This window comes from Canis lupus, chromosome 1 (genome assembly GCF_003254725.2).
Source record: "Canis lupus dingo isolate Sandy chromosome 1, ASM325472v2, whole genome shotgun sequence".
Classification (NCBI taxonomy): domain Eukaryota; kingdom Metazoa; phylum Chordata; class Mammalia; order Carnivora; family Canidae; genus Canis; species Canis lupus.
This window is the reverse complement of record NC_064243.1, coordinates 26,923,348-26,939,504: the sequence shown is the minus strand read 5'-3', so window position 1 is coordinate 26,939,504 and position 16,157 is coordinate 26,923,348. Positions and strand designations below refer to the sequence as shown.

Genomic DNA, 16,157 nt, shown 5'->3' with positions numbered 1-16,157 from the left:
AAACAAAATAAAGTAATTAAATATTCTGTTAATTTGTTTTTCACAAAGTCTTGAAAATTAAAATATAAGAAATGAATTACATTATTTTTCAAAGGTCACTCCAACCAAATCATGTCCCTTCTGTTTCCCATTTAAAAAGTTACTTTTATTTATTTTTTTTTTAATTTTTTTTTTAAATTTTTATTTATTTATGATAGTCACAGAGAGAGAGAGAGAGAGAGAGAGGCAGAGGGAGAAGCAGGCTCCATGCACCGGGAGCCCGACGTGGGATTCGATCCCGGGTCTCCAGGATCGCGCCCTGGGCCAAAGGCAGGCGCCAAACCGCTGCGCCACCCAGGGATCCCTAAAAAGTTACTTTTAAAAAGATAACAAACACATCATATAAAATCTTTCAAAAGCTGGTCCTAATTTTTATTCCTTATAATAAGTAACTTTTACACCCCAGGAATTTACCAGACTTATCTCGTGCTACTTGCCTTTGCAACCACTATGTTTCAGGCATATCACAGTTATGGCAATTCTCGAAATACACCAAGTTCAAGGGCTGGACTTTGTGGTCCTGATGTCCAGTCATTCATGGTATAATAATCCACCTCATACAATGTGCCGGGGCTAAAGGGCTAAAGGAAAGATAACCTATTTTTCCTCTACTTTGGATAGCTGGCTTACTTATTTAAAGGAGCAGAAATATTAATTATATTATTAGAATAATTGTTAACAGGTTTTTCTCATTTACTAGCCATTCATTCATTATTCACTTATCGAGTGAGTCACTGAGGACACCAGAGAAAAAAGTGAATTCAGACAAAATCTTTTTTGTCTTCAAGGAGCTCTGGCCAAGAGCCCAACATCATTTTTGTCAAGATCACAGTCTTCTAAAATATACCTTTCAAAACTGTGATACGAGCATTTCTAAAAACAAACAAAAATGAGTCCTAGTTTTTAGTAAGCATATGACCCATATCCAGCTAAAAAAAATATCTTTGACTAGGTTTCCATTTTTATAGATTTTATTTATTTATTAAAAGAGAGTAAGAAAAAGAGTGTAAGTGGGGGGAAGGGCAGAGAGAGAGGGAAAGAATCTCAAGTAGACTCCATGCCCAGCACAAAATTGATGTGAGGCTTGACCTCACAACCTTGAGATCATGACTCAAGCCAAAACCAAGAGGCCAAAGCTCAATGGACTGAGCTACCTACCCAGGTGTCCCTAGGTTTCAACTTCTTAAAAAACAAGTAACAGTAATTCAGCTTATTTAACCCACAGAAAAAACCAGAAAACAGTAATAATACCATTGTAATGACTTTTAAGATTCCGTGAAGCAGCAATATGAAAAACTAATATTCTTTATAAAGATTCAAATTATTATTCGATTAAAATAATGAAGATGATGAGACACCTGGGTGGCTCAGCGATTTAGTGTCTGCCTTTGGCCCAGGGCTTGATCCTGGGGTCCCAGGATCAAGTCCCACATCAGGGTGCCCACAGGGAGCCTGCTTTTCCCTCTGCCTGTGTCTCTGCCTCTCTCTCTGTGTCTGTCATGAATAAATAAAATAAAATTTAAAAAAGAATGAAAAAAAAAAGAAGATGCCAAGAGTTTCAATAAAGAAAATTCAAGCTTGTTTTCTTGTCTTTTAGTATCTGATAGAACACAAGTCAGACCAAGCCTTCTAGCACCTCTCTAGGATGAAGGAGCATTCAGCTCTGTGTACCCCTTGTATCTCAGGTTCATCAAGTTTTCTCACATTTATATTCCCTTCAATCTGCTTATTTTGTTGTTGTGTACGTCTGAGCAACCTCAAATAATTTTTATGTACAAGGAGTGGGGCAGGGATAACAATGGATAAAAATATGGGTACACAGATTAACAAAGAGGACTGAGGCAGTTATCAATACTGATCTTAAAAGTGGGATCAGTATCTGACTCACCACTTATTAGTTATTAAAACCTGACAAGTTATGTACTATGTCTGGGCCTCAGTCTTCTCATCTGTGGCATGGAATATAGTACCTTACCAGAAAGTATTGTGGGGGTTATATAGAACGTATCAAAAGTACTTAGCACATATATCTGGTAATAATAACACAAAAATGACAATTAATATAGATCAAATAAGTTTAAATCAAAAGGCAGAGTAGCGATACCTTAGTATCACTTTCCATGATTATATTATTACCCAGATACTCTACTACTCTATTACTCTAGTAATAATAGATACTAGGGTAGAGTATCTGGGTAATAACCTAGACCTCACCAGGTTTCCTATGTTCCTATAGAAACTGTGAAATAATGTAAAGAGGCTTTTAGTTGCTTACCTCAACATCCATTCCACCCTTCCTTCACAATGAACAGAACCCAAGAGAATCTAGCTGGGTACACTGTGGGAGGACTAAAATATGACACATACTTTTAAGGCTCCCTGGAATAGGTACAGCCAAGAGGCCACATGGTCCCATCATGGTTAATGTAAAATGAATGGTTTTATGTCTTTTGGGAAGAACCGACTGCTTAGAGTGACCAAGCTAGGCCAGCAAAGACCCCTTTGGCCTTTCCACCCCTTTTCACTCTTAATGTCTGGAGTTGGATGTAAAAGTTGGAGCTCAAGTAGCCATTTGGGATCATTAGACTATGTGATAAAGATAGTGGAACAGGAAAACAGAAGCCTGAATTCCCAGTAGAGTGAAACTCCTTATCCCTGCACTTCCTAATGCCAGACTTGATGAATGTGAGAGAAAGATCAATTTCCATCTCAAGGCCCTCACATGTTGGATTTTTGTTATATGTCACTAAATCTAATCTTAATGGCTACACATTCCATGGGATAGGCTACAGAAAGCACTACCTAAAGAGAAACTATGTCAAATTTACTGTTTCACATAGATTTTTCTTTTCATCAAACAGGTTAAAACAAATTAAGGGGAGAATACAAGGGCAATATATAGGGTAAAAATAAGTCAAGAGAGTAGGTGTAAAGCAAATCTTGGTGAATGCAAAGCCTTGAAATTAATCCAGAGTTTAAGCAACTCTAAAAACATAGTTCATCTTAAGTTACTCAATGTTCATGTTTTACATGAATATAATCTGGCAAGCAGCTTTAATACTATTGCTCTCATAGGTTTTAGATCAAGGATAAAATATGAAGTCAGTATTTAAAAAAGAAAGAGGCATCCTACATGAAAGATTACACATTTTTGAAAGATTACAAACAAACAAAAAAACCCTACTTGCAATTAATTTGTCTATCCTGTAAGAGAGCAGTGCTGGATATTAACAAAGATTCACCCCACAGTTAACATCATATTGAATGGTGAACAGTTGAAAGTTTTTCCTCTAAGACCAGGAAAAGGATGCCCACTCTCACCACTTATATTCAACATAGTATTGGAAATCCTAGCCAGAACAATTAGGCAAGAAAAAGAAAATGCATCCAAATTGGAAAGGAAAAAAGCAAAATTGTCACTTTCTGTGGACATGATTTTATATATAGAAAACACTAAAGACTCCACCAAAACAGCTTTAACTGATAAATGAATTCAGTAAAGTTGCAAGGTACAAAATCAATATATAAAATCTGTTCTGTTTCTATACATTAACAACTATCAGAAAGAGAAACTTTAAAGCACATTCTTTTTTTTTTTTTTTTAAGTTTTATTTATTTATGATAGTCACAGAGAGAGAAAGAGAGGCAGAGACATAGGCAGAGGGAGAAGCAGGCTCCATGCACCGGGAGCCCGACGTGGGATTCGATCCCGGGTCTCCAGGATCGCGCCCTGGGCCAAAGGCAGGCGCCAAACCGCTGCGCCACCCAGGGATCCCAGAAAGAGAAACTTTAAAAACTCACTTTACAATTGCATCAGAAAGAATAAAATACCCAGGAATAAATTTAAACAAGAAGGTGAAAGACCTATACACTGAAAACTGTAAGACATTGATAAGAGAAACTGAAAACAAATACATGGATACAGCATACTAGTAGATTAAAAGAATTAATATTGCTAAAACATCCATACCACCCCAGAGCAATCTACAGATTCAATGCAATCTCTATAAAAATTCCAAGGGTATTTTTTCACAGATATAGAACAAAACATTCTAAAATTTGTATGGAACCATAAAAGCAATCTTGAGAAAGAACAAAGCTGGACTTGGTTTCAAACTATATTACAAAGCTAGAATAATCAAAACAGTATGGTATTGGCATAAAAACTGGCACAGAGATTAATAAAACAGAATATAACTCAGAAATAAAACCCATGCTTATACAGTCAATTGATTTATGAAAAAGGAGGCAAAAATATACATTGAGGAAAAGACAGTCTCTTCAGCAAATGGAGCTAGGAAAATTGGATAGCTACATTCAAAAGAATGAACCTATACTATCTTATACTATGCACAAAAATTAACTCAAAATGGGTTAGAGATGTAAAACCTAAAACTAGAAAACTAGAAAAAAAAGCAGGTGATAAGTTCCTTGATACCAATCTTTGCAGTGAATTCTTGGATCTAACTATTTTTTTTTAAGATATTTATTTATTTGAGAGAGGGAGAGAGAGACAGCACTCATGGGGGTGGGGGTGGGGGCAGGGAGCAGAAGGCAAAGAAGCAGCAGGATCTGCACTGAACAAGGAGCCATACCCAGACTAGGGCTCCATCGTAGGACCCTGAGATCATGACCTGAGCCGAAGTCAGACACTTAACCAACTGAGCCACCCAGGCTCCCCTGAGTTTTGGGTCTAATTTTAAAAGCAAAGGTAACAAAAGCAAAAACAAACAAATGAGAGCTACATCAACCTAAAAAGCTTTTGCACAGCAAACAAAATGAAAAGGTAACCTACTGAATGGGAGAAAACAGTTGCAAATCATATATACCCAGTAAGAGGTAAATATCCAAAAAATATAAAGAACTCCTATAATTCAATAGCAAAAACCACAATCTAATTAAAAAATGGGTAGAGGAGGGACACCTGGGTGGCTCAGCGGTTGACCATCTGCCTTTGTCTCAGGTTGTGATCCCGGAGTTCCGGGATCGAGTCCCACATTGGGCTTCCTGCAGGGAGTCTGCTTCTCCCTCTGCCTGTGTCTCTGCTTCTCTGTGTTTCTCATGAATAAATAAATAAATTAATTAAAAAAAAATGAGTAGAGGAACTGAAGAGACATTTTTCCAAAAAAGACATACAGATGGTCAACAAGCACATGAAAAGATACTCAATGTCACTAATCATCAGGGAAACACAAATCAAAACCACAATGGGACATCACTGCACATGTGTTAGAATGGTTGGCAACAAAAAGACAAAAAATAACAAATGCTGGTGAGGATGTGGAGAAAAGGGAACCTTTGTGCACTGCTGGTAGTAAAGTGGGATAGGTGCTATGGAAAACAGTATGGAGTTTCCTCAAAAAATTAAACACAGAAATAACATATGATCCAGCCATTCTGCTTTTGGATATTCATCTGAAGAAAAGGAAAACATTAAATCGAAAAGATATATGCACCCCCATGTTAATCACAGTATTCTTTACAATAGCCAAGATGTGGATACAATTTAAGTGATCACACATCAATGAGTGAATGGATTTAAAAAATGTTGTATATGTATACATAATGGAATACTTCTCGGCTATATTGAACGAAATCTTGCCATTTGCGACAACATGGATAGATCTTGAAGGTATTATGTTGTGTGAAATTATTCAAAAATTTCACTTATATGTGGAATCTAAAAAACAAAACAAACACCAACAACAAAAGCAGAGACTAAAACACAGAGAAGAAGCTGGTAGTTGTCAGAGGGGAAGATGGGTGTGGGGATGGGTGACATACAAGGAAATTAAGAGGTATAAATTTCCAGTTATAAAATAAATAATTCACTGGGATTAGAAGTACAGCACAGGGAATATTAGTCAAAAATACTGCAGTAACTTTGTATGGTGAGAGATGGTAATTACATTTATCATAAGCACGTTGTAATGCATATACATGGGGAATCACTATACTGTACACTTCAAACTAATATAATATTGTATATGTTAATTATACTTCAACTAAAGAAAAGGTTAAAAGCAAGAAAGAAATACAACTACTGGAAAATAAGAAGCATGGAAATACAAATGACTTAAGCATTTGAACCAAGAAATCAATTAAATAACAGCCATAATACATAAGGAAGAAAATAATAAAAGTAGAAACAAAACCTTAAAAAGAAAACATGGTAGAAATGCAAAGAAAAATACAACTCAAATTTTTGAAATGTAAAACATTCCAATAGTTTTTTCATACAGGAAAATTAAATAATTTTCTTCAATTTTTTTGTACACTGTAGTAAAACAATATATATATTAGACTTATTACAAGAAAAATAAAGTTAATTCTATTTTGATTTCAATATAATTATCAATAACTTTCTCACTGCCCAAGGCCTAACATTAAGGCATGGTTTAATCAGGCGTTTTGTCCTGTACCTCAAGTAAATGCCTAGTATGAGTTGTCAAATATTTTCTTCTAACAAAAAGCAAAGATCAAAACTGCACCTGTCCTAACTTCAGGAAATGTCCTATTTTTAGCTTTTTATTAAATGCAATTATAATTGTGGTCAAAAGTACAAACTTGCAATTATAAAAAAAAATAAGTCCTGTGGATGTAATGTACAGTCTAGTCTGGTGACTAGTTAATATTACTCTATCCTATATTTGAAAGCTGATAAAAGAGATCTTAAAAGGTCTCATCACAAGAAAAAAAAATTGTAACTATGTGTGGTGATGGATGTTAACCACACTGTGGTGGTGTGATTATTTTGCAACTCATACATATATTGAATCAAGTTGTATAACCTGAAACATAATGTTACATGTCAACTGAATCTCAATAAAAATTTTTAAATAGTCCTAGAAAAAAGTGCATCATAGAAGCTGAAGCAGCTTCTTCCTCACTCAATGATTTTAGGGACAAGAACACGTGTGTTTTAGGATCTTTGACTTTCTAATGGTATTCAAAAACATTACTTTCAACAATCAGCACAAACTGCAACCTTAAAAGAATTACTCGGAAAACACCGCCACCTCCTGGCTTTTAAGACAAAGTACATCGAAGACTACAGGTTTGGTTCCAGACCACCACGGTAAAGCAAGTAACTCAATAAAGCAAGTCAAATGAATTGTGTGGTTTCTCAGTACATATAGAAGTTGCATGACACCATATTGTAGTCTATTAAGTGTGCAATAGCATTATGTCTAAAAAAAATCAATTTATATACCTTATTTAAAAAGTATGTTATTGCTAAAAAATGCTAACCATCATTTGAGCTTTGAGCAAGTCCATCTTTTTATTAGGGGAGGGTCTTGCCTGGATGTTGATGATTACTGACTCACTAGGTGGTGGTTGCTGAAGGTTGGAGGCTGTGGCAATTTCTTAAAATACGACAACAATAAAATTTGCTGGATGGATTGGATCTTCCTTTCATGAACAATTTCTCTATAGCATGTGATGCTCTCTGATAGCATTGAGCCACCATTAGAACTTTCAAAATTGGGAGTCAATCCTCTCAATCCAATAAGTCTACTGCTTTATCAACTAAGTATATGTAACATTCTAAATCCTTTGTTGTCCCTTCAACAATCTTCACCAAAGTAGATTTCATCTCAAAAAATGCTTTTGCTTATCCCTTAAGAAGCAACTCCTCACGCATTCAAATTTTATCATGACATTGCAGAATTCAGTCACACCCTCAGGCTGCACTTCTAATTCTAGTTCTCTTGTTTCTTCTATTGCACCTGCAGTCACTTACTCCACTGAAGTCTTGATCCCTTAAAGTCATCCATGAGGGCTGAAGTCCAACTCCTTCTAAACTCCTGTTAATGTGGATATTTTGAGCTCTCCCCCCCCCCCCCCAATTACAAATGTTCTTAATGGGACGCCTGGGTGGCTCAGGGATTGAGCATCTACCTTCGGCCCAGGGCATGATCCAGGAGTCCCCGGATTGAGTCCCATGTCGGGCTCCCTCCCTGCATGGAGCCTGCTTCTTCCTCTGCCAGTGTGCCTCTCTCTCTCTCTGTGTGTGTGTGTCTCTCATGAATAAATAAATAAAATCTTTTTTAAAAATGTTCTTAATGGTATCTAGAATGGTGAATCTTTTCTGGAAGGTTTTCTTTTTCTTTTTTTTTTTTTTAATAATTTTTATTTATTTATGATAGTCACACACAGAGAGAGAGAGAGAGAGAGGCAGAGACACAGGCAGAGGGAGAAGCAGGCTCCATGCACCGGGAGCCCGACGTGGGATTCGATCCTGGGTCTCCAGGATTGCGCCCTGGGCCAAAGGCAGGCGCTAAATTACTGCGCCACCCAGGGATCCCTCTGGAAGGTTTTCAATGTATTTTTTCCAGATCCATCAAAGGAATCACTATCTGTGGCAGCTCTAGCTTTATGGAAATGTATTTCTTAAATAATAACACTTGAAAGTCAAAATGACTCCTTGATCCATGGGCTGCAGAAAGACTGTTGTGTTAACAGGCATGAAAAGAACATTAATCTCGCTGCACATCCCCATCAGAGCTCTTGGGTGACCAGGTGCCTTGTCAGTGAGCAGTAGTATTTTGAAAAGGATCTTTTTTTTTTTTTTTTCTGGTTCTTCAAAAGTTCTTCAAAATACTAAGTCAAGTTGCGAACAGATGTGCTGTCATCTAAGCTCTGTTGTTCCATTTATGGAACACAGGCAGAGTAGACAGACATAGAGTAATTCTTAAAGGCCCTAGGGCTTTCTGAATGGTAAATAAGCACTGGCTTCAACTGCAAGTCACCAGCTGCATTCACTCCTAACTGAAGAGCCTAACCTCTGAAGCCAAGCGTTGACTTCTCCTCTCTAGCTATGAAAGCTTTAGATAGCATTTCTTCAAACTAAAGCTGTTTTGTCTATATCTAAAATCTGCTGTTTAGTGTAGCCAGCTTCATGAATGATCTTAGCCAGACCTTCTGGAGAACTCACTGCCGCTTCTATAGTAGCACCTGCTGCTTCATCGTACACTTTTGTTATAGAAACGGCTTCTTGCCTTAAACCTCATGAACTAACCTCTGCTAGCTTCAAACTTTCTTCTGCGGCTTCCTCTCCTCTTTCAACCTTCACAGATTTGGCGAGAGTTAGGGCCTTGCTCTGAATTAGGCTTTGGCTTAAGGGAATCTGGTGGCTGGTTTGATCTTCTATCCAGACCCCTAGAATTTTCTCCATATCAGCAATACAGCACATTATTGTGTTCACCAGAGTAGTACTCTTAATTTCCTTCAAGAACTTTTCCTTTGCGGGATCCCTGGGTGGCGCAGCGGTTTGGCGCCTGCCTTTGGCCCAGGGCGCGATCCTGGAGACCCGGGATCGAGTCCCACATCGGGCTCCCGGTGCATGGAGCCTGCTTCTCCCTCTGCCTATGTCTCTGCCTCTCTCTCTCTCTCACTGTGTGCCTATCATAAAAAAAAAAAAAAAAAAAAAAAAAAAAATTAAAAAGAACTTTTCCTTTGCATCCACTACTTGGCTTAACGACACAAGAGACCTAACTAGCTTTTGGCCTATCTCATCTTTTGACATGCCTTTCTCACTAAGCATAATCATATCTGGCTTTGATTTAAAGTGAGAGCTATGTAATTCTTCCCTTCACTTGAGCACTTACAGGTCTCTGTAGGGTTATGAACTGGCCAAATTTCAATACTGTTGTGTCTCAGGGAATAGGGGGGTGCAAGGAGAGAGACAGGGGAATGACCAGTTGGTGCAGCAGATACGCACGTTATTTCTTGATTAGGTCTGCCATCTTACAAGGGTACATTTCATGGTGCCCCCAAAACACTTAGAGAGTAACATCAAAGATCACCATAACAAAAGAGGGTAATAAACAAGTCTGGAAAACTGAGAGACTTATCAAAGTACGGGAAAGATGGTGCCAATAGATTTGCTTGGTGCAGAGTTGTCACAAACCTTCCATTGCCAAAAACACAGTATCTGTGAAGTGCAATAAAACTGGTTATGCCTGTACTACATTTTATATTTTCCATGCCGGAAGAGATATTTAAACTGAAAAGGGTACAATAAACAGTGTCCTAAAAACAAGGCAAAAATACCCCTAAAATCCTGTAAAAAGCCAAAAGAACAAAACTAAATAAACCTGAGAAAAAAGTAGAATCTAGCTACTTTAAGTGTATTCAAGTTGCATCTGAGGATACTGAGGGAGGGGCCTCTAATGCTTTAACCACCAAATTACCACCCATGATTTGAGAAATGGCAGAAGTAGGGGGAGACTGAATACAGACCAATTTATAAATAACACGAACCCTCATGGTCTCCTGGAAATTGTTCTTTTCTACAAGCAAGACATGCTATCCAAGTAATCTTATATTATTTAAAAAGCTCTCAAAACAGCACGTTAGGAAGTAGACGTTCTGTGTCTCTGTGTCCAGATTTCAACAGATTACATAGTCCCTCCACGCACGTCTGTGACCAAGCTAACGTTTTGCCTTTTAAAAAATGGTGGTTTTTTTTTGCTGTTCTTTCACATCTATTTAATAGTATAGAAGAAAACTTACTTCTTAATTTTCTCTTCTGGAAATTGGTGGCATCACTGTACCTCCTAAGGTACTTTTAAAGATTAAATAGGTTATTTATGTCTAGTACATAGCATTTAGCATGTGTTCATTAAATGGTAGCTATTACTATTTGATGGATTCACAGGTAATTGCATTTTATAATCAAATAGTATTATTTAATGAACTGACACAAAATCTGAGAAGTCCACATTAACAGACAGAAAAAAAAGGAGATCACAACAGGTTAGGCAAGGGTCAGCAAACTATGGCCAATGGGCCAGTGGCTATTTTGTGAAAAAAAAAAAAAAAAGTTGTTGTTGTTGTTTTTTAAAAGAATTCATTTATTTATTCATGAGAAATACGGAGAGAGAGAGGCAGAGACCCATCCAGAGAGATAAGCAGGCTCCCCACAGGGAACCTGATGTGGGACTCGATCCCGGGACTCTAGGACCATGCCCTGGGCTGAAGGCAGGTGCTAAATCACTGAGCCATCCAGGGATCCCGTTAAAAAAAAGTTTTAATGGAACATGCCATTCTCAAGTATTTACCTAATGACTATGTGAGCAGCTGAGCAGTTGTGACAAAGACCACATACCCTCAAGTCTAAAAGAGTTACTGTCTGATCCTTTAAAAAAAAAGTTTGTCAATTCCTGGGCTACCCCAGAGAGACAAAATCAATATAATAAAATGTAACATTGACAAATTTTAAAGCCCACGTTTTGTTTTGTTTATTAAGATAAACAAAACTGTTTGTCATGGTTTGTGACTGAATCCTGGTTTGAACAAACCAGCTGCAAGCAGAATTTTGAAGGAAATCAGTACCTATCTGAGTGACAGATAATACTGGGGAATTACTGTTCATTTTGTTACATGCAATGATAGAGTGGTTATGGAGACAATATGCAATTGGGATGACCTACTCTGAGATACAGAATAGCAGATATAATTGTATTGTAAAACCAAAAAATGTCATGTTACTGTTTCATCTCTTAACAACTATTAAAACTAGGTGATAGGTATACAGATACTTGTTATATATTCTCTCTATAATTATCTGAAAATTTCCATTAACACCTTTTAAAAAAAAAAAAGATTTATTCACTCATGATAGACAGAGACAGAGAGAGAGGCAGAGACACAGGCAGAGGGAAAAGCAGGCTCCATGCTGGGAGCCCGACGCGGGACTCGATCCTGGGACTCCAGGATCATGCCCTGGGCCAAAGGCAGGCGCTAAACCCCTGAGCCACCCAGGGATCCCCATCCGTAACACCTTTAAAGAATGTTTAAGAAAAAGACTTTACTTCACACTAGATCATACTAAGACATAAAACTGCAATTACTTAAAAAAACAAACAAAACCTAGGCTAGATAGGAGTGACCAGAGCAAAGAAGTAGTAGCCTTCTTTGTAACTGACACATCTAGAATATCCTAACATCATTTAAAGAGGGCAATGATAACCAAATATCCAGAGGAAAGTCGAATGGCATGAGATACAAAAATAGAGTGTGAGGAAAGTCTCAGGACATTTAGCACAGGAAAGAAAAGAGAGCAGTTGTTCTCAAATATCTGAATAAAAAGGATACTGCAAACCAGTTAAAGTCACATGGAAGCAGATCTCACGAAACCACACCAATAAACAAGTACCTGTAAAGCAGTTGCTCCAAGGAAGAAAAGTATCAAAAAAAGAGGAGGCGGGGTTAGAGAATAAACCAACGGCAATTAGCAATGTTATGGAATGAGTCTTTCATTCTAGTGGAAGATGAGACTAGATGGTTCCGAAGATCCCATCTAATTCTAAAATACCAGATTCTAACATCTTAGATGAAGACATGCTATAGATAAGCTTAGGAATGATATGCTAAATTTTGACTTCAATTCTAGAGCTAGGGACGCCTGGGTGGCTCAGTGATTTAGTGTTTGCCTTTGGCTCAGGGGGTGATCCCGGAGTCCCAGGATCAAGTTCCACATCGGGCTCCTTCCATGGAGCCTGCTTCTCCTCCCTCTCCTTGTGTTGTGTCTCTGCCTCTCTCTGTGTGTCTCTCATGAATAAATAAAATCTTTAAGTAATATCCCAATTCTCAACTTCCCATTTTCCCTTCAACATGCATTTGTGTTCAAAGGGGCAGGCAGTAAAGGAAGACACCAGCACTAAGGGGCAAAGGTACAGGCACACAACTCAAACCACAAACCTTTAACTCGTGTGGCAGCGTGACCTTCCTTCATGAAGACATTTTAGTGCATGGCACAAGAGCTCTTCCTTAGCTCTTTAGGGGCCCATCCCTAGGGTTGGCATTTTTGTGTTCTAGCCACAGGAAGAAAATTTTACTAACAGGCCTGGCCTCAAAAACGCTTTTATTTTCCAAAAGAAAGGATCATATATTATGCTACCCCTATTATATAAAACATTTAACAAATACTTAATTATCAAGCAAAAGTATTTGATATACAAAACTGTTATCACATTAGGTTAAACAGAATGTTAAAGTACCTTCATTACTTTTGCCTCTGCCTACTATCTACGACTCAGGCTAAATACCAGTTCTGAAGAGTGGTACGCAGATAGCATTCATGTAAATAACTTGCATCAAAACGAACTGTTGTAATTTTTTAAATCTGTATTAAGAAAACAATAAAAATACTGTTTTTCATGGAAATTAATTAATAACAACTGGGGCTTTGTCAGCAAATACCTATTTAAAAAAAATAGAAAGGAAGAATTTTTATGCTTCAGTCAGTAAAAATATTTGTATCGGTGCCTAAAAGATAGTGGAGGAAAATTTAAATGATGCTGAATTTCTGAAGGAGTGCTTAGTAAAAGATATGTCAATGGTGTATACTCTCGTGAAAAAGTTCCAGTTAAAAAAATAAAGTATTTTGTGATATAAGAATACATAATCTGGGGTGCCTGGGTGCCTCAGTCAGTTAGGCATCCAACCTATGGTTTTAGCTAAGGCCATAGGGTCGTGAGATTGAGCCCCAAGTTGGGCTCCGCACTCCATGTGGATTCTCTCCCCCTCTCCTTCTGCCCCTCTTGCTCATGCTTGCAGTCTCTAAAACAAATACATCTTTAAAAAATATATAATTCAGTATCTATTTCATATTTAATGTTTAAATAGCAGCCTACTTACGAATTTCACTATTTCATTATGTACTAAAACCTACCTATAAAGTAAGAGAACTTGGATCCTAATGGAAGCTATGTGACAGTAGGCTAGCTCTGAACTATTCCCACACTTATTTGTAAAATGCGCACATTGTTTACTTGTCACATGATTGTTTTGAGAAATGAATGAACACCTCACAAATCACAATATCTCGATTAAAGTAATGCCATATTAGCCAGTGCTAACATTAACTAATGTATTATTGTGGATAACAAGAGAAAAAGTATATTTTACTGAATACAAATGAAATCTAGGGAATCAGACTCAAGAGATTAGAAATTGGGGGTATCAATTCCTTACTAAGTAAAAGAAAAATTTATTTTGGATAGATTTCTTTTTTTTTTCTTTTTAAGACTTATTTGAGAGAGGGAGAAAGTGCACATGAGCAGGAGGCAGGGCAGAGGGACAGAATCCAAGCAGACTCTTCGCTGAGCGTGGAGCTGTACACAGGGCTTGAGGTCAGGATCCATGAGTTCATGACCTGAGCCAAAATCACGAGTCTGACACTTAAATGACTAAGCTACCCAGGAATGAATTGTATAGATTTCTTAGTATTTTAAACAAATGGTCTTAATGCATGATTTTTAAGCAGAGAGCATGTCATTTTCTGATTGCATAAAAAATACTCAAAGAAAAAGTCATCCATAGTCCTATCACAGTGATAAACTAATTTTTTTTTTCCTATGCTCATGTAGGCACATGTTTCTAGGCTGCTGAATCTTTCTATTTATCTGCATCTTAAACAAGTTTGCATCATGTGTATATGCTGGCATTTAGTCAACAAAGTATTTTGTAAAAGTCTTTGACAATGTGAGTTATAAGAAAAAGTAATATTGAATTAACTGGTGAGGGCGAACTTCCTTAAATACTAATGAGGGTGAACTTGTAAAATATTACTCCTCATATTTACTCTATGTTAATTGTCTCAGATCCTTTGTTCATTTGCCTTCTGAGATTTCTTACTGATTTATACAAGCTTTTATATGTTAAAGAATATTAACCTTTGCCTGCTTATACTATTCCTTCTGCTAAAATTATTCACCTGGCTCATTCCTATTTGTTCTATAGCTCAGCATCACCTTCATTTAATCAATTCTGTAACAATGAACTGGAAATCTAAGCATTAGGCCTTCTACGAGGGTACAGGAATCCAGCAATGAACAAGACCTGGTAGAGGGAACGGCAGGTATTCTCAGCTCTGAGGTGAGTTAAGAGTACGAACTATTCATACATGAAGAAGGGCCAGCATGGCTTGAGGGGAAAGAGTGGCACAAGACCAGGCTGGACATGCAGGAAAGGGTCAAATTATGTCTTCCAGGCTGTATTAAGGATCTTCACATTCATCCCAAGAGTAATGGGGAAGTAAAAGTGAAGCAAGAAATGACATGAAGTATTTACTTTTTAAAAATATATCACTGGTACTTCTGTAATGGGAGAATGGACTGGATGTTAAGAATGGGCAGGAAACTTGGTCAGGGTCTAGTAGAGCAGTCCTGTGAGAGAGGACAGCAGTGGAGACCAGGGTGGATGAAGATGAAAAGAAGTAGACAGAAGGTGATATTTGTGGCTGATATGAGGAAGACGAAATGGGAGATGAAGGATGACTCTAGGTTTGTGGCCTTAGATACTATTTACTGTGAGAGAAACACCAGAGGGAAAGCAGGTTGCAGAGGAGATGGGACATGAAGGAGGGGTAAGGATTCTCTGGAGAAATGTTGAAGGAGCCTGTGAGACACCGAAAGGGAGGTCCAGAGCAAAAAATCAGATAAGATTCTGTCACTCAGTATAGGCTGGTATAGATTAGAAGTGAAAATCTGAAAACCCTACTATAAAAGGTAATTAAAACCATGATGGGTAAAATAAGAAATCAAAGGAACTAAGAAATCTGATCCCTAAGACCGAGCCAAGGTATCCCTACTCTGAGTCCCATTACCAGGTTGCTATGCAAACCACTATCACAGCATTTTTTCACACTACAGTGAAATTTCATGTTTGTCTCCCTGCTAGACAATAGATTCCACAGACTCATATCAAATCTTACTTATTTTTATACCCAAGCCTTAGCATAGTTCCCAAGACACTAAACATATTCAATAAAATGTCTGCAAGAGCTTAACTGTTAGCTTGAGATCAAAAAGCAGTACACACACACAGACACACTAAAGTTTAAGAGTTCAGACTCTGGAGTAGATCACCTGGGTTAAATCCAGACTGGTAAATACCATTTACCAGTCGTGTGACACTGGGTAAGTTATTTAATGCCTCTGTGCCTTAATGTCCTGATCTATAAAACAAGGCAGGTAATAGTACCTATTACAGAGTGTTGCAAAAGTTGACATTTTATGCAAAACACTTGCACATGGCAAGCATTATATATTTAGCTATTCCCATCGCTACAATTCCAATCTCCTTGCTTCATCTCCCAGGAATAGAGA

At 37.6% G+C, this 16,157-nt stretch overlaps 2 protein-coding genes across 8 annotated transcripts in view; one reads left to right on the top strand and one right to left on the bottom strand.

The window, feature by feature from the left end:
- The window catches only part of TBPL1 (TATA-box binding protein like 1), a 38,367-nt gene that overhangs the window by 8,680 nt on the left and 13,530 nt on the right, over positions 1-16,157 (bottom strand). For 3 of the 7 annotated variants that reach the window (XM_025422328.3, XM_049115056.1, XM_025422327.3), the window contains exon 2: positions 477-620. The exons of the other annotated variants lie outside the window; for them this stretch is intronic. The gene's annotated coding sequence lies outside the window, so the exon portion shown is untranslated. The remainder of the gene's footprint in view (positions 1-476; positions 621-16,157) is intronic. 7 annotated transcript variants of the gene reach the window in all.
- The window catches only part of SLC2A12 (solute carrier family 2 member 12), an 84,043-nt gene that overhangs the window by 65,503 nt on the left and 2,383 nt on the right, over positions 1-16,157 (top strand). The gene's annotated exons all lie outside the window — the stretch shown is intronic.